General features: G+C 51.1%; 1 protein-coding gene across 1 annotated transcript in view; it reads left to right on the top strand.

Moving 5' to 3' along the window:
* Window positions 1-400: 400 nt before the first annotated feature.
* The window catches only part of LOC116360570 (PHD finger protein 21B-like), a 58,259-nt gene continuing 38,668 nt past the window's right edge, over window positions 401-19,991 (top strand). Inside the window, exons 1-2 of the mRNA XM_031815390.1 lie at window positions 401-695; window positions 6,645-6,821. The gene's annotated coding sequence lies outside the window, so the exon portion shown is untranslated. The remainder of the gene's footprint in view (window positions 696-6,644; window positions 6,822-19,991) is intronic.

Genomic DNA, 19,991 nt, shown 5'->3' with positions numbered 1-19,991 from the left:
ACCCTCACCCAGAGCCACACCCTCGGCCCGGCCCTGCCTACAGCCAACAGCACGTTCAGCCCAGAACGTCTCTCCATAGGCCAGGGAGACACAGCCACCTCCACAACCTCCTCACCCCCTCCCCTGGCCCAGACACTGGCCTCTTCCCTGGCCCAGACCCTGGTCTCTCCCCTGGCCCAGACCCTGGTCCCTCCCCTGGTCTCTCCCCTGGCCCAGACCCTGGTCTGCCCCCTGGCCCAGACCCTGGTCTCTCCCCTGGCCCAGACCCAGTCTCTCTCCCCAGCCCAGACCCAGTCTCTCTCCTCGGCCCAGACCCAGTCTCTCTCCTCGGCCCAGACCCAGTCTCTCTCCCCGGCCCAGACCCAGTCTCTCTCCCCGGCCCAGACCCAGTCTCTCTCCCCGGCCCAGACCCAGTCTCTCTCCCCGGCCCAGACCCAGTCTCTCTCCCGGCCCCGACCCAGTCTCTCACCCTGGCCCAGACCCAGTCTCTCTCCCCGGCCCTAGCCTGGCCTGGAGGCATCTCCCCCACCTCTACCAGCAGCAGCAGCCCAACAGCCACCTCAGCCTCAGTTGCCCCCGGTGTGACCTTCTCCATCATCTCTGCCTCTCCGCCCGCCGACACCGGGAACAACAGGGTGTGGACCATCAATGAGGCTGTCAAGGTCCAGCCTCTGGTCTTCAACACTGACAATAAGGTGAAAGACTGTCCCTGTCCAACACATCCTTCTGTCTGTCCTACCAGCCCTACTGACTGTCTCTGTCCAACACATCCTTCTGTCTGTCCTACCAGCCCTACTGACTGTCTCTGTCCAACACATCCTTCTGTCTGTCCTACCAGCCCTACTGACTGTCTCTGTCCAACACATCCTTCTGTCTGTCCTACCAGCCCTACTGACTGTCTCTGTCCAACACATCCTTCTGTCTGTCCTACCAGCCCTACTGACTGTCCCTGTCCAACACATCCTTCTGTCTGTCCTACCAGCCCTACTGACTGTCCCTGTCCAACACATCCTTCTGTCTGTCCTACCAGCCCTACTGACTGTCTCTGGTAGCATGGTCTCTACAACCACACACTTCATGCTGATCTAACTCTTCTGTCTGTCCTACCAGCCCTACTGACTGTCTCTGGCAGCATGGTCTCTACAACCACACACTTCATGCTGATCTAACTCTTCTGTCTGTCCTACCAGCCCTACTGACTGTCTCTGGTAGCATGGTCTCTACAACCACACACTTCATGCTGATCTAACTCTTCTTCTGTCTGTCCTACCAGCCCTACTGACTGTCTCTGGTAGCATGGTCTCTACAACCACACACTTCATTCTGATCTAACTCTTCTGTCTGTCCTACCAGCCCTACTGACTGTCTCTGGCAACATGGTCTCTACAACCACACACTTCATGCTGATCTAACTCTTCTGTCTGTCCTACCAGCCCTACTGACTGTCTCTGGTAGCATGGTCTCTACAACCACACACTTCATGCTGATCTAACTCTTCTGTAGAGGTGGGGGAGGCATCATTACAGGCATCATTACAGGCATCATTACAGGCATCATTACAGGCCTCATTATAGGCATCAACACAGGCATCATTACAGGCATCATTATAGGCATCATTACAGGCATCATTACAGACATCAATACAGGCATCATTACAGACATCATTAAAGGCATCATTACAGGCATCTATACAGGCATCATTACAGGCATCATTACAGGCATCATTATAGGTCTCATTATAGGCATCATTACAGGCATCACTACAGGCATCATTACAGGCATCACTACAGGCATCATTACAGGCATCATTACAGGCCTCATTACAGGCATCATTACAGGCATCACTACAGGCATCATTACATGCATCAACACAGGCATCATTACAGGCATCATCACAGGCATCATCACAGGCATCATCACAGGCATCACTACAGGCATCATCACAGGCATCACTACAGGCATCATTACAGGCATCATTACAGGCATCACAACAGGCATCATTACAGACATCATTACAGGCCTCATTACAGGCATCACTACAGGCATCATTACAGACATCAATACAGGCATCAATTCAGGCATCATTACAGACATCACTACAGGCATCACTACAGGCATCATTACAGGCCTCATTACAGGCATCATTACAGGCACCATTACAGACATCAATACAGGCATCATTACAGGCATCATTACAGGCATCACTGCAGGCATCATTACATACATCAATACAGGCATCATTACAGGCATCATTACAGGCCTCACTACAGGCATCACTACAGGCATTATTACAGGCATCACTACAGGCATCATTACAGGCCTCATTACAGGCATCATCACTACAGGCCTCACTACAGGCATCATCACAGGCATCACTACAGGCATCACTACAGGCATCATTACAGGCATCATCACAGGCATCACTACAGGCATCATTACAGGCATCATTACAGGCATCATTACAGGCATCATCACAGGCATCACTACAGGCCTCACCACAGGCATCACTACAGGCATCACTACAGGCATCACTACAGGCATCATTACAGGCATCACTGCAGGCATCATTACATACATAAATACAGGCATCATTACAGGCCTCACTACAGGCATCACTACAGGCATCATTACAGGCATCACTACAGGCATCACTACAGGCATCACTACAGGCATCATTACAGGCATCATCACAGGCATCACTACAGGCATCATTACAGGCATCACTGCAGGCATCATTACATACATAAATACAGGCATCATTACAGGCCTCACTACAGGCATCACTACAGGCATCATTACAGGCATCACTACAGGCATCACTACAGGCATCACTACAGGCATCATTACAGGCATCATCACTACAGGCATCACTACAGGCATCATCACAGGCATCACTACAGGCATCACTACAGGCATCATACAGGCATCACTACAGGCATCACTACAGGCATCACTACAGGCATCACTACAGGCATCATCACAGGCATCACTACAGGCATCATTACAGGCATCATCACAGGCATCACTACAGGCATCAATACAGGCATCACTACAGGCATCATCACAGGCATCATCACAGGCATCATCACAGGCATCACTACAGGCATCATTACAGGCATCATCACAGGCATCACTATAGGCATCATTACATGCATCACTACAGGCATCATCACAGGCATCACTACAGGCCTCATCACAGGCATCACTACAGACATCATTACAGGCATCATTACAGGCCTCACTACAGGCATCATTACAGGCATCACTACAGGCATCATTACAGGCATCACTACAGGCCTCATTACAGGCATCACTACAGGCATCATCACAGGCCTCATTTACAGGCATCATCACAGGCATCCCCACAGGCATCACTACAGGCCTCATTACAGGCATCACTACAGGCATTATTACAGGCATCACTACAGGCATCATTACAGGCATCACTACAGGCATCATTACAGGCATCATCACAGGCATCATCACAGGCATCACTACAGGCATCATTACAGGCATCATTACAGGCATCATTACAGACATTATTACAGGCATCAACACAGGCATCATCACAGGCATCATCACAGGCATCACTACAGGCATCACTACAGGCATCATTACAGGCATCATCACAGGCATCATCACAGGCATCACTACAGGCATCACTACAGGCATCACTACAGGCATCATTACAGACATTAATACAGGCATCACTACAGGCATCATCACAGGCCTCATTTACAGGCATCATCACAGGCATCATCACAGGCCTCATTTACAGGCATCACTACAGGCATCACTACAGGCATCATCACAGGCCTCATTTACAGGCATCATCACAGGCATCACTACAGGCATCATTACAGGCATCATCACAGGCCTCATTTACAGGCATCATCACAGGCCTCATTTACAGGCATCACTACAGGCATCATCACAGGCATCACTACAGGCATTATCACAGGCATCATCACAGGCATCACTACAGGCATCATCACAGGCATCACTGCAGGCATCATCACAGGCATCATCACAGGCCTCATTTACAGGCATCAATCCAGGCATCATCACAGGCATCACTACAGGCATCATCACAGGCATCATCACAGGCATCACTACAGGCATCATCACAGGCATCATCACAGGCATCACTACAGGCATCATCACAGGCATCATCACAGGCCTCATTTACAGGCATCATCACAGGCATCATCACAGGCATCACTACAGGCATCATCACAGGCATCATCACAGGCCTCATTTACAGGCATCATCACAGGCATCATCACAGGCCTCATTTACAGGCATCATTACAGGCATCATCACAGGCATCACTACAGGCATCATCACAGGCATCATCACAGGCCTCATTTACAGGCATCATCACAGGCATCACTACAGGCATCATCACAGGCCTCATTTACAGGCATCATCACAGGCATCATCACAGGCATCACTACAGGCATCATCACAGGCATCATCACAGGCCTCATTTACAGGCATCATCACAGGCATCACTACAGGCATCATTACAGGCATCACTACAGGCATCACTACAGGCATCACTACAGGCATCATCACAGGCCTCATTTACAGGCATCATCACAGGCATCACTACAGGCATCATTACAGGCATCACTACAGGCATCACTACAGGCATCACTACAGGCATCATCACAGGCATCACTACAGGCATCATTACAGGCATCACTACAGGCATCATTACAGACATTATTACAGGCATCATTACAGACATTATTACAGGCATCACTACAGGCATCATCACAGGCATCACTACAGGCATCACTACAGGCATCACTACAGGCATCACTACAGGCATCATTACAGGCATCATAACAGACATTATTACAGGCATCATTACAGGCATCACTACAGGCATCATTACAGGCATCATAACAGACATTATTACAGGCATCACTACAGGCATTATTACAGGCATCACTACATGCATCATTACAGGCATCATTACAGGCATCACTACAGCATCACTACAGGCATCATTACAGGCATCACTACAGGCATCACTACAGGCATCATCACAGGCATCATTACAGGCATCACTACAGGCATCATCACAGGCATCATTACAGGCATCACTACAGGCATCACTACAGGCATCATTACAGGCATCATAACAGACATTATTACAGGCCATCACTACAGGCATTATTACAGGCATCACTACAGGCATCATTACAGGCATCATTACAGGCAATCACTACAGGCATCATTACAGGCATCACTACAGGCATCACTACAGGCATCACTACAGGCATCATTACAGGCATCATTACAGGCATCACTACAGGGATCACTACAGGCATCACTACAGGCATCACTACAGGCATCATTACAGGCCCTCACTACAAGCATCACTACAGGCATCATTACAGGCATCATTACAGGCATCACTACAGGCATCGACTACAGGCATCATACAGCATCACTACAGGCATCACTACAGGCATCATTACAGGCATCACTACAGGCATCCACTACAGGCATCACTACAGGCATCATTACAGGCATCATTACAGGATCACTACAGGCATCACTACAGGCATCACTACAGGGCATCACTACAGGCATCACAACAGGCATCATTACAGGCATCACTACAGGCATCATCACAGGCATCACTACAGGCATCACCTACAGCATCACTACAGGCAATCACTACAGGCATCACTACAGCATCACTACAGGCATCACTACAGGCATCACTACAGGCATCACTACAGGCATTCATTACAGGCATCCACAGGCTCACTACAGGCATCCACTACAGGCCTCAACTACAGGCATCACTACAGGCATCACTACAGGCATCATACAGGCATCACTACAGGCATCACTTACAGGCATCATTACAGGCATCACACAGGCATCACTACAGGCATCATCACAGGCCTCACTACGCATCATCACAGGCATCACTACAGGCATCACTACGGCATCACTACAGGCATCACTACAGGCATCACTACAGGCATCACTACAGGCATCACTACAGGCATCACACAGGCATCACCAAGGCCATCACTACAGGCATCACTACAGGCATCACTACAGGCATCACTACAGGCATCACTACAGGCATCACTACAGGCATCATTACAGGCATCACACAGGCATCACTACAGGCATCACTACCAGCATCACTACCAGGCATCACTACAGGCATCACTACAGGCATCACTACAGCATCATCACAGGCATCACTACAGGCATCACTACAGGCATCACTACAGGCATCATAACAGGCATCATCACAGGCATCATAACAGCATCACTACAGGCATCACTACAGGCCATCACTACAGGCATCACTACAGGGCATCATCACAGCATCACTACAGGCATCACTACAGGCATCACTACAGCATCACTACAGGCATCACTACAGGCATCACTACAGGCATCACTACAGGCATCACTACAGGCATCACTACAAGTAGAGTTGTGTGATTTAATTGTTAATATAAATCAATCACAATCAATTGTTTTACCTTCCCTTCGCACTAAATAGTTATTAGAACCAACAGCCAATTAACTGACTAACGCTTAACGCTGTCCCCGCCTGCATGCGTGTCTGTGTGTGTGTGTGGTGTGGTGTGTTTTCCCAGTTGAAAATAATCCAGCCGGAGGCAGAGACCCCCAGCTCCTCCCAGGACCCCCAGGAGGGACCCCAGGGGGCCGACAGCCCCTCACAGGAGATCCCCTCCATCACCTCGACCACCAACCCCTCCACCTCTCCCTCCTCTACACCAGCCAAGAAGAAGAAGAAGGATGAGGACTCAGAGGTAAAACCACAATCCTAAATAATTATACATCAATAACAAGAAACACAACCATGTTGTATCAGAGGATAAAGCCTGTTTTTTAAAATAGTGGTTGTATTACATAAATAAGGATTTAAATAAAACATTATCATTTATCTAAGTAACACGCTGACTATCAGGTTCTCTGGTATGGTGCCACACGCTGACTATCAGGTTCTCTGTATGGTGCCACACGCTGACTATCAGGTTCTCTGGTATGGTGCCACACGCTGACTATCAGGTTCTCTGGTATGGTGCCACACGCTGACTATCAGGTTCTCTGGTGGTGCCACACGCTGACTATCAGGTTCTCTGGTGTGCCACACGCTGACTATCAGGTTCTCTGGTGGTGCCACACGCTGGACTATCAGGTTCTCTGGTAGGTGCCACACGCTGACTATCAGGTTCTCTGGTATGGTGCCCACGCTGACTATCAGGTTCTCTGGTATGGTGCCACACGCTGACTATCAGGTTCTCTGGTATGGTGCCACACGCTGACTATCAGGTTCTCTGGTATGTGCCCACACGCTGACTATCAGGTTCTCTGGTATGGTGCCACACGCTGACTATCAGGTTCTCTGGTATGGTTGCCACACGCTGACTATCAGGTTCTCTGGTATGGTGCCACACGCTGACTATCAGGTTCTCTGGTGGTGCCACACGCTGACTATCAGGTTCTCTGGTATGGTGCCACACGCTGACTATCAGGTTCTCTGGTATGGTGCCACACGCTGACTATCAGGTTCTCTGTATGGTGCCACACGCTGACTATCAGGTTCTCTGGTATGGTGCCACACGCTGACTATCAGGTTCTCTGGTATGGTGCCACACGCTGACTATCAGGTTCTCTGGTATGGTGCCACACGCTGACTATCAGGTTCTCTGATATGGTGCCACACGCTGACTATCAGGTTCTCTGGTATGGTGCTACTGCTGACTATCAGTTCTCTGGTGGTGCCACACGCTGACTATCAGGTTCTCTGGTATGGTGCTACTGCTGACTATCAGGTTCTCTGGTGGTGCCACACGCTGGACTATCAGGTTCTCTGGTATGGTGCCACACGCTGACTATCAGGTTCTCTGGTATGGTGCCACACGCTGTACTATCAGGTTCTCTGGTTATGGTGCCACACGCTGACTATTCAGGTTCTCTGGTATGGTGCCACACGCTGACTATCAGGTTCTCTGGTATGGTGCCACACGCTGACTATCAGGTTCTCTGGTATGGTGCCACACGCTGACTATCAGGTCTCTGGTATGGTGCCACACGCTGACTATCAGGTTTCTCTGGTATGGTGCCACACGCTGACTAATCAGGTTTCTCTGGTGGTGCCACACGCTGACTATCAGGTTCTCTGGTGGTGCCACACCATGACTATCAGGTTCTCTGGTATGGTGCCTCACGCTGACTATCAGGTTCTCTGGTGGTGCCACACGCTGACTATCAGGTTCTCTGATGGTGCCACACGCTGACTATCAGGTTCTCTGATGGTGCCACACGCTGACTATCAGGTTCTCTGATGGTGCCACACGCTGACTATCAGGTTCTCTGGTATGGTGCCACACGCTGACTATCAGGTTCTCTGGTATGGTGCCACACGCTGACTATCAGGTTCTCTGGTATGGTGCCTCACGCTGACTATCAGGTTCTCTGGTATGGTGCCACACGCTGACTATCAGGTTCTCTGGTATGGTGCCACACGCTGACTATCAGGTTCTCTGGTATGGTGCCACACGCTGACTATCAGGTTCTCTGGTATGGTGCCACACGCTGACTATCAGGTTCTCTGGTATGGTGCCACACGCTGACTATCAGGTTCTCTGGTATGGTGCCTCACGCTGACTATCAGGTTTCTCTGGTATGGTGCCACACGCTGACTATCAGGTTCTCTGGTATGGTTGCCACACGCTGACTATCAGGTTCTCTGGTATGGTGCCACACGCTGACTATCAGGTTCTCTGGTATGTGCCACACGCTGACTATCAGGTTCTCTGATGTGCTACTTCTGACTATCAGGTTCTCTGGTATGGTGCCACACGCTGACTATCAGGTTCTCTGGTATGGTGCCACACGCTGACTATCAGGTTCTCTGATATGGTGCCACACGCTGACTATCAGGTTCTCTGATGGTGCCACACGCTGACTATCAGGTTCTCTGGTATGGTGCCACACGCTGACTATCAGGTTCTCTGGTATGGTGCCACACGCTGACTATCAGGTTCTCTGGTGGTGCCACACGCTGACTATCAGGTTCTCTGGTATGGTGCCACACGCTGACTATCAGGTTCTCTGGTGGTGCCACACGCTGACTATCAGGTTTCTCTGGTATGGTGCCACACGCTGACTATCAGGTTCTCTGGTGGTGCCACATGCTGACTATCCAGGTTCTCTGGTATGGTGCCACACGCTGACTATCAGGTTCTCTGGTATGGTGCCACACGCTGACTATCAGGTTCTCTGGTATGGTGCCACACGCTGACTATCAGGTTCTCTGGTATGGTGCCACACGCTGACTATAGGTTCTCTGGTGGTGCCACACGCTGACTATCAGGTTCTCTGGTATGGTGCCACACGCTGACTATCAGGTTCTCTGATATGGTGCCACACGCTGACTATCAGGTTCTCTGGTATGGTGCCACACGCTGACTATCAGGTTCTCTGGTATGGTGCCACACGCTGACTATCAGGTTCTCTGGTATGGTGCCACACGCTGACTATCAGGTTCTCTGGTATGGTGCCACACGCTGACTATCAGGTTCTCTGGTGGTGCCACACGCTGACTATCAGGTTCTCTGGTATGGTGCCACACGCTGACTATCAGGTTCTCTGGTATGGTGCCACACGCTGACTATCAGGTTCTCTGGTATGGTGCCACACGCTGACTATCATGTTCTCTGGTATGGTGCCACACGCTGACTATCAGGTTCTCTGGTATGGTGCCACACGCTGACTATCAGGTTCTCTGGTATGGTGCCACACGCTGACTATCAGGTTCTCTGGTATGGTGCCTCACGCTGACTATCAGGTTCTCTGGTATGGTGCCACACGCTGACTATCAGGTTCTCTGGTATGGTGCTACTGCTGACTATCAGGTTCTCTGATGGTGCCACACGCTGACTATCAGGTTCTCTGGTATGGTGCCACACGCTGACTATCAGGTTCTCTGGTATGGTGCTACTGCTGACTATCAGGTTCTCTGGTATGGTGCCACACGCTGACTATCAGGTTCTCTGGTATGGTGCTACTGCTGACTATCAGGTTCTCTGGTATGGTGCCACACGCTGACTATCAGGTTCTCTGGTATGGTGCTACTGCTGACTATCAGGTTCTCTGGTATGGTGCCACACGCTGACTATCAGGTTCTCTGGTATGGTGCCACACGCTGACTATCAGGTTCTCTGGTATGGTACCACACGCTGACTATCAGGTTCTCTGGTATGGTGCCACACGCTGACTATCAGGTTCTCTGGTATGGTGCCACACGCTGACTATCAGGTTCTCTGGTATGGTGCCACACGCTGACTATCAGGTTCTCTGATATGGTGCCACACGCTGACTATCAGGTTCTCTGATGGTGCCACACGCTGACTATCAGGTTCTCTGATGGTGCCATACGCTGACTATCAGGTTCTCTGGTATGGTGCCACACGCTGACTATCAGGTTCTCTGGTATGGTGCCACACGCTGACTATCAGGTTCTCTGGTATGGTGCCTCACGCTGACTATCAGGTTCTCTGATATGGTGCCACACTCTGACTATCAGGTTCTCTGGTATGGTGCCACACGCTGACTATCAGGTTCTCTGGTATGGTGCCACACGCTGACTATCAGGTTCTCTGGTATGGTGCCACACGCTGACTATCAGGTTCTCTGGTATGTTGCTACTTCTGACTATCAGGTTCTCTGTATGGTGCCACACGCTGACTATCAGGTTCTCTGGTATGTTGCTACTTCTGACTATCAGGTTCTCTGGTATGGTGCCACACGCTGACTATCAGGTCTCTGGTATGGTGCCACACGCTGACTATCAGGTTCTCTGGTATGGTGCCACACGCTGACTATCAGGTTCTCTGGTATGGTGCCACACGCTGACTATCAGGTTCTCTGGTATGGTGCCACACGCTGACTATCAGGTTCTCTGGTATGGTGCCACACGCTGACTATCAGGTTCTCTGGTATGGTGCCACACGCTGACTATCAGGTTCTCTGGTATGGTGCCACACGCTGACTATCAGGTTCTCTGATATGGTGCCACACGCTGACTATCAGGTTCTCTGATGGTGCCACACGCTGACTATCAGGTTCTCTGATGGTGCCATACGCTGACTATCAGGTTCTCTGGTATGGTGCCACACGCTGACTATCAGGTTCTCTGGGTATGGTGCCACACGCTGACTATCAGGTTCTCTGGTATGGTGCCACACGCTGACTATCAGGTTCTCTGATGGTGCCACACGCTGACTATCAGGTTTCTCTGTATGGTGCCACACGCTGACTATCAGGTTCTCTGGTATGGTGCCACACGCTGACTATCAGGTTCTCTGGTATGGTGCCACACGCTGACTATCAGGTTCTCTGGTATGGTGCCACACTGCTGACTATCAGGTTCTCTGGTATGGTGCCACATGCTGACTATCAGGTTCTCTGGTATGGTGCCACACGCTGACTATCAGGTTCTCTGGTATGGTGCCACACGCTGACTATCAGGTTCTCTGGTATGGGTGCCACACGCTGACTATCAGGTTCTCTGATGGTGCCACACGCTGACTATCAGGTTCTCTGATATGGTGCCACACGCTGACTATCAGGTTCTCTGGTATGGTGCCACACGCTGACTATCAGGTTCTCTGGTATGGTGCCACACGCTGACTATCAGGTTCTCTGGTATGGTGCCACACGCTGACTATCAGGTTCTCTGGTATGGTGCCACACGCTGACTATCAGGTTCTCTGGTATGGTGCCACACGCTGACTATCAGGTTCTCTGTATGGTGCCACACGCTGACTATCAGGTTCTCTGGTATGGTGCCACACGCTGACTATCAGGTTCTCTGGTATGGTGCCTCACGCTGACTATCAGGTTCTCTGGTATGGTGCCACACGCTGACTATCAGGTTCTCTGGTATGGTGCTACTGCTGACTATCAGGTTCTCTGATGGTGCCACACGCTGACTATCAGGTTCTCTGGTATGGTGCCACACGCTGACTATCAGGTCTCTGGTATGGTGCTAACTGCTGACTATCAGGTTCTCTGGTATGGTCACACGCTGACTATCAGGTTCTCTGGTATGGTGCTACTGCTGACTATCAGGTTCTCTGGTATGGTGCCACACGCTGACTATCAGGTTCTCTGTATGGTGCCACACGCTGACTATCAGGTTCTCTGGTATGGTACCACACGCTGACTATCAGGTTCTCTGGTATGGTGGCCAACACGCTTGGATGGGTGCCACACGCTGACTTCAGGTTCTCTGGTATGGTGCCACACGCTGACTATCAGGTTCTCTGTGATGGTGCACACGCTGACTATCAGGTTCTCTGATATGGTGCCAACGCTGACTATCAGGTTCTCTGATGGTGGCCACACGCTGACTATCAGGTTCTCTGATGGTGCCACACGCTGACTATCAGGTTTCTCTGGATGGTGCCACACGCTGACTATCAGGTTCTCTGGTATGGTGCCACACGCTGACTATCAGGTTCTCTGGTATGGTGCACACGCTGACTATCAGGTTTCTGGTATGGTGCCACACGCTGACTATCAGGTTCTCTGGTATGGTGCCACACGCTGACTATCAGGTTCTCTGGTATGGTGCCACACGCTGACTATCAGGTTCTCTGGTATGGTGCCCACACGCTGACTATCAGGTTCTCTGGTATGGTGCCATACTGCTGACTATCAGGTTCTCTGGTATGGTGCCACACGCTGACTATCAGGTTCTCTGGTATGGTGCCACACGCTGACTATCAGGTTCTCTGGTATGGTGCCACACGCTGACTATCAGGTTCTCTGGTATGGTGCCACACGCTGACTATCAGGTTCTCTGGTATGGTGCCACACGCTGACTATCAGGTTCTCTGGTATGTGCCACAGCTGACTATCAGGTTCTCTGGTATGGTGCCACACGCTGACTATCAGGTTCTCTGGTATGTGCCACACGCTGACTATCAGGTTCTCTGGTATGGTGCCAACACGCTGACTATCAGGTTCTCTGGTATGGTGCACACGCTGACTATCAGGTTCTCTGGTATGGTGCCACACGCTGACTATCAGGTTCTCTGATTGTGCCACACGCTGACTATCAGGTTCTCTGATGGTGCCACACGCTGACTATCAGGTTCTCTGATGGTGCCATAACGCTGACATCCAGGTTCTCTGGTATGGTGCCACACGCTGACTATCAGGTTCTCTGGTATGGTGCCACACGCTGACTATCAGGTTCTCTGGTATGGTGCCACACGCTGACTATCAGTTCTCTGTGGGTGCCACACGCTGACTATCAGGTTCTCTTGTATGGTGCCACACGCTGACTATCAGGTTCTCTGGTATGGTGCCACACGCTGACTATCAGGTTCTCTGGTAATGGTTGCCACAGTGCTGAACTATCAGGTTCTCTGGTATGGTGCCACACGCTGACTATCAGGTTCTCTGGTATGGTGCCACATCGCTGACTATCAGGTTCTCTGGTATGGTGCCACAACGCTGACTATCAGGTTCTCTGGTATGGTGCCACACGCTGACTATCAGGTTCTCTGGTATGGTGCCACACGCTGACTATCCAGGTTCTCTGATGGTGCACACGCTGACTATCAGGTTCTCTGATATGGTGCCACACGCTGACTATTCAGGTTTCTCTGGTATGGTGCCACACGCTGACTATCAGGTTCTCTGGTATGGTGCCACACGCTGACTATCAGGTTCTCTGGTATGGTGGCCACACGCTGACTATCAGGTTCTCTGGTATGGTGCCACACGCTGACTATCAGGTTCTCTGGTATGGTGCCACACGCTGACTATCAGGTTCTCCTGGTATGGTGCCACAACGCTGACTATCAGGTTTCTGATATGGTGCCACACGCTGACTATCAGGTTCTCTGATGGTGCCACACGCTGACTATCAGGTTCTCTGGTATGGTGCCACACGCTGACTATCAGGTTCTTGGTATGGTGCCACACGCTGCTATCAGGTTCTCTGATGGTGCTACCTCTGACTATCAGGTTTCTCTGATGGTGCTACTACTGACTATCAGGTTCTCTGGTATGGTGCTACTTCTGACTATCAGGTTCTCTGGTATGGTGCCACACGCTGACTATCAGGTTCTCTGATGGTGCTACTTCTGACTATCAGGTTCTCTGGTATGGTGCCTCACGCTGACTATCAGGTTCTCTGGTATGGTGCTCACGCTGACTATCAGGTTCTCTGGTATGGTGCCACACGCTGACTATCAGGTTCTCTGGTATGGTGCCACACGATGACTATCAGGTTCTCTGGTATGGTGCCACACGCTGACTATCAGGTTCTCTGTATGGTGCACACGCTGACTATCAGGTTCTCTGATGGTGCCACACGCTGACTATCAGGTTCTCTGATGGTGCACACGCTGACTATCAGGTTCTCTGATGGTGCCATACGCTGACTATCAGGTTCTCTGGTATGGTGCCACACGCTGACTATCAGGTTCTCTGGTATGGTGCCACACGCTGACTATCAGGTTCTCTGGTATGGTGCCACACGCTGACTATCAGGTTCTCTGATGGTGCCACACGCTGACTATCAGGTTCTCTGGTATGGTGCCACACGCTGACTATCAGGTTCTCTGGTATGGTGCCACACGCTGACTATCAGGTTCTCTGGTATGGTGCCACATGCCTGACTATCAGGTTCTCTGGTATGGTGCCACACGCTGACTATCAGGTTCTCTGGTATGGTGCCACACGCTGACTATCAGGTTCTCTGGTATGGTGCACACGCTGACTATCAGGTTCTCTGATGGTGCCACACGCTGACTATCAGGGTTCTCTGATATGGTGCCACACGCTGACTATCAGGTCTCTGGTATGGTGCCACACGCTGACTATCAGGTTCTCTGGTATGGTGCCACACGCTGACTATCAGGTTCTCTGGTATGGTGCCACACGCTGACTATCAGGTTCTCTGGTATGTGCCCACGCTGACTATCAGGTTCTGGTATGGTGCCACACGCTGACTATCAGGTTCTCTGGTATGGTGCCACACGCTGACTATCAGGTTCTCTGGTATGGTGCCACACGCTGACTATCAGGTTCTCTGTATGGTGGCCACACGCTGACTATCAGGTTCTCTGGTATGGTGCCACACGCTGACTATCAGGTTCTCTGGTATGGTGCCACACGCTGACTATCAGGTTCTCTGGTATGGTGCCACACGCTGACTATCAGGTTCTCTGGTATGGTGCCACACGCTGACTATCAGGTTCTCTGATGGTGCCACACGCTGACTATCAGGTTCTCTGATATGGTGCCACACGCTGACTATCAGGTTCTCTGATGGTGCCACACGCTGACTATCAGGTTCTCTGGTATGGTGCCACACGCTGACTATCAGGTTCTCTGGTATGGTGCCACACGCTGACTATCAGGTTCTCTGGTATGGTGCCACACGCTGACTATCAGGTTCTCTGATGGTGCCACACGCTGACTATCAGGTTCTCTGGTATGGTGCCACACGCTGACTATCAGGTTCTCTGGTATGGTGCCACACGCTGACTATCAGGTTCTCTGGTATGGTGCCACACGCTGACTATCAGGTTCTCTGGTATGGTGCCACACGCTGACTATCAGGTTCTCTGGTATGGTGCCACACGCTGACTATCATGTTTCTCTGGTATGGTGCCACATGCTGACTATCAGGTTCTCTGGTATGGTGCCACACGCTGACTATCAGGTTCCTGGTATGGTGCCACACGCTGACTATCAGGTTCTCTGGTATGGTGCCACACGCTGACTATCAGGTTCTCTGGTATGGTGCCACACGCTGACTATCAGGTTCTCTGGTATGGTGCCACACGCTGACTATCAGGTTCTCTGGTATGGTGCCACACGCTGACTATCAGGTTCTCTGGTATGGTGCCACACGCTGACTATCAGGTTCTCTGGTATGGTGCCACACGCTGACTATCAGGTTCTCTGGTATGGTGCCACACGCTGACTATCAGGTTCTCTGGTATGGTGCTACTGCTGACTATCAGGTTCTCTGATATGGTGCCACACACTGACTATCAGGTTCTCTGATATGGTGCCACACGCTGACTATCAGGTTCTCTGGTATGGTGCCACACGCTGACTATCAGGTTCTCTGGTATGGTGCCACACGCTGACTATCAGGTTCTCTGATGGTGCTACCTCTGACTATCAGGTTCTCTGATGGTGCTACTACTGACTATCAGGTTCTCTGGTATGGTGCTACTTCTGACTATCAGGTTCTCTGGTATGGTGCCACACGCTGACTATCAGGTTCTCTGATGGTGCTACTTCTGACTATCAGGTTCTCTGGTATGGTGCCTCACGCTGACTATCAGGTTCTCTGGTATGGTGCCTCACGCTGACTATCAGGTTCTCTGGTATGGTGCCACACGCTGACTATCAGGTTCTCTGGTATGGTGCACACGCTGACTATCAGGTTCTCTGGTATGGTGCCACACGCTGACTATCAGGTTCTCTGGTATGGTGACACACGCTGACTATCAGGTTCTCTGATGGTGCCACACGCTGACTATCAGGTTCTCTGATGGTGCCCACGCTGACTATCAGGTTCTCTGATGGTGCATACGCTGACTATCAGGTTCTCTGGTATGGTGCCACACGCTGACTATCAGGTTCTCTGGTATGGTGCCACACGCTGACTATCAGGTTCTCTGGTAGGTGCCACACGCTGACTATCAGGTTCTCTGATGGTGCCACACGCTGACTATCAGGTTTCTCTGGTATGGTGCCACACGCTGACTATCAGTTCTCTGGTATGGTGCCACACGTGACTATCAGGTTCTCTGGTATGGTGCCACATGCTGACTATCAGGTTCTCTGGTATGGGTGCCACACCGCTGACTATCCAGGTTCCTCTGGTATGGTGCCACACGCTGACTATCAGGTTCTCCTGGTATGGTGCCACACGCCTGACTATCAGGTTCTCTGATGGTGCCACACCGCTGACTATCAGGTTCTCTGATATGGTGCCACACGCTGACTATCAGTTCTCTGGTATGGTGCCACAACGCTGCACTATGCAGGTTTTCTCTGGTATGGTGCCACAACGCTGACTATCAGGTTCTCTGGTATGGTGCCCACACGCTGACCATCAGGTTCTCTGGTATGGTGCCAACATCGCTGACCTATCAGGTTCTCATGGTATGGTGCCACACGCTGACTATCAGGTTCTCTGGTATGGTGCCACACGCTGACTATCAGGTTCTCTGGTATGGTGCCACACGCTGACTATCAGGTTCTCTGGTATGGTGCCACACGCTGACTTCAGGTTCTCTGGTATGGTGCACACGCTGACTATCAGGTTCTCCTGTATGGTGCCACACGCTGACTATCAGGTTCTCTGGTATGGTGCCACACGCTGACTATCAGGTTCTCTGGTATGGTGGCCACACGCTGACTATCAGGTTCTCCTGGTATGGTGCCACAACGCTGACTATCAGGTCCTCTGATATGGTGCCCACACTGACCAGCTTCTCTGGGAAACTGGTGCATCCCTACAGGGGGTTCTCTGAATGGTGCCACAACGGCTGACTATCACATGGTTCTCTGGTATGGTGCCACACGCTGACTATCAGGTTCTCTGGTTGGTGGCCGTGCCACACGCTGACTATCAGGTTCTCTGGTAATGGTGCCACACGCTGCTAATCAGGTTCTCTGATGTGCCACACGCTGACTATCAGGTTTCTCTGGTATGGTGCACACCGCTGACTATCAGGTTCTCTGGTATGGTGCCACACGCTGACTATCAGGTTCTCTGGTATGGTGCCACACGCTGACTATCAGGTTCTCTGGTATGGGTGCCACACGCTGACTATCAGGTTCTCTGGTATGGTGCCACACGCTGACTATCAGGTTCTCTGGTATGGTGCCACATGCTGACTATCAGGTTCTCTGGTATGGTGGCCACATCGCTGACTATCAGGTTCTCTGGTATGGTGCCACACGCTGACTATCAGGTCTCTGTATGGTGCCACACGCTGACTATCAGGTTCTCTGGTATGGTGCACACGCTGACTATCAGGTTCTCTGGTATGGTGCCACACCTGACTATCAGGTTCTCTGGTATGGTGCCACACGCTGACTATCAGGTTCTCTGGTATGGTGCCACACGCTGACTATCAGGTTCTCTGGTATGGTGCCACACGCTGACTATCAGGTTCTCTGGTATGGTGCCACACGCTGACTATCAGGTTCTCTGGTATGGTGCCTACATGCTGACTATCAGGTTCTCTGGTATGGTGCTACTGTGACTATCAGGTTCTCTGATATGGTGCCACACACTGACTATCAGGTTCTCTGATATGGTGCACACGCTGACTATCAGGTTCTCTGGTATGGTGCCACACGCTGACTATCAGGTTCTCTGGTATGGTGCCACACGCTGACTATCAGGTTCTCTGGTATGGTGCCACACGCTGACTATCAGGTTCTCTGATATGGTGCCACACGCTGACTATCAGGTTCTCTGATGGTGCCACACGCTGACTATCAGGTTCTCTGGTATGGTGCCACACGCTGACTATCAGGTTCTCTGATGGTGCCACACGCTGACTATCAGGTTCTCTGGTATGGTGCCACACGCTGACTATCAGGTTCTCTGGTATGGTGCCACACGCGACTATCAGGTTCTCTGATGGTGCCCACACGCTGACTATCAGGTTCTCTGATATGGTGCCACACGCTGACTATCAGGTTCTCTGATGGTGCCACACGCTGACTATCAGGTTCTCTGGTATGGTGCTACTGCTGACTATCAGGTCTCTGGTATGGTGCCCACACGCTGACTATCAGGTTCTCTGGTATGGTGCCACACGCTGACTATCAGGTTCTCTGATGGTGCCACACACTGACTATCAGGTTCTCTGATATGGTGCCACACGCTGACTATCAGGTTCTCTGATGGTGCCACACGCTGACTATCAGGTTCTCTGGTATGGTGCTACTGCTGACTATCAGGTTCTCTGGTATGGTGCCACACGCTGACTATCAGGTTCTCTGGTATGGTGCCACACGCTGACTATCAGGTTCTCTGATGGTGCCACACGCTGACTATCAGGTTCTCTGGTATGGTGCTACTGCTGACTATCAGGTTCTCTGGTATGGTGCCACACGCTGACTATCAGGTTCTCTGGTATGGTGCCACACGGTGACTATCAGGTTCTCTGATATGGTGCTACTGCTGACTATCAGGTTCTCTGATGGTGCCACACGCTGACTATCAGGTTCTCTGATGGTGCCACACGCTGACTATCAGGTTCTCTGGTATGGTGCTACTGCTGACTATCAGGTTCTCTGGTATGGTGCCACACGCTGACTATCAGGTTCTCTGATATGGTGCCACACGCTGACTATCAGGTTCTCTGGTATGGTGCCACACGCTGACTATCAGGTTCTCTGGTATGGTGCCACACGCTGACTATCAGGTTCTCTGGTATGGTGCTACTTCTGACTATCAGGTTCTCTGATATGGTGCCACACGCTGACTATCAGGTTCTCTGGTATGGTGCCACACGCTGACTATCAGGTTCTCTGATGGTGCCACACGCTGACTATCAGGTTCTCTGGTATGGTGCCACACGCTGACTATCAGGTTCTCTGGTATGGTGCCACACGCTGACTATCAGGTTCTCTGGTATGGTGCCACACGCTGACTATCAGGTTCTCTGGTATGGTGCCACACGCTGACTATCAGGTTCTCTGGTATGGTGCCACACGCTGACTATCAGGTTCTCTGGTATGGTGCCACATGCTGACTATCAGGTTCTCTGGTATGGTGCCACACGCTGACTATCAGGTTCTCTGGTATGGTGCCACACGCTGACTATCAGGTTCTCTGGTATGGTGCTACTGCTGACTATCAGGTTCTCTGGTATGGTGCCACACGCTGACTATCAGGTTCTCTGGTATGG

This window comes from Oncorhynchus kisutch, unplaced genomic scaffold (assembly GCF_002021735.2).
Source record: "Oncorhynchus kisutch isolate 150728-3 unplaced genomic scaffold, Okis_V2 Okis09a-Okis19a_hom, whole genome shotgun sequence".
NCBI classification, from domain to species: domain Eukaryota; kingdom Metazoa; phylum Chordata; class Actinopteri; order Salmoniformes; family Salmonidae; genus Oncorhynchus; species Oncorhynchus kisutch.
The sequence above is the reverse complement of the archived record's forward strand: the minus strand, read 5'-3'. Positions and strand labels throughout refer to the sequence as shown.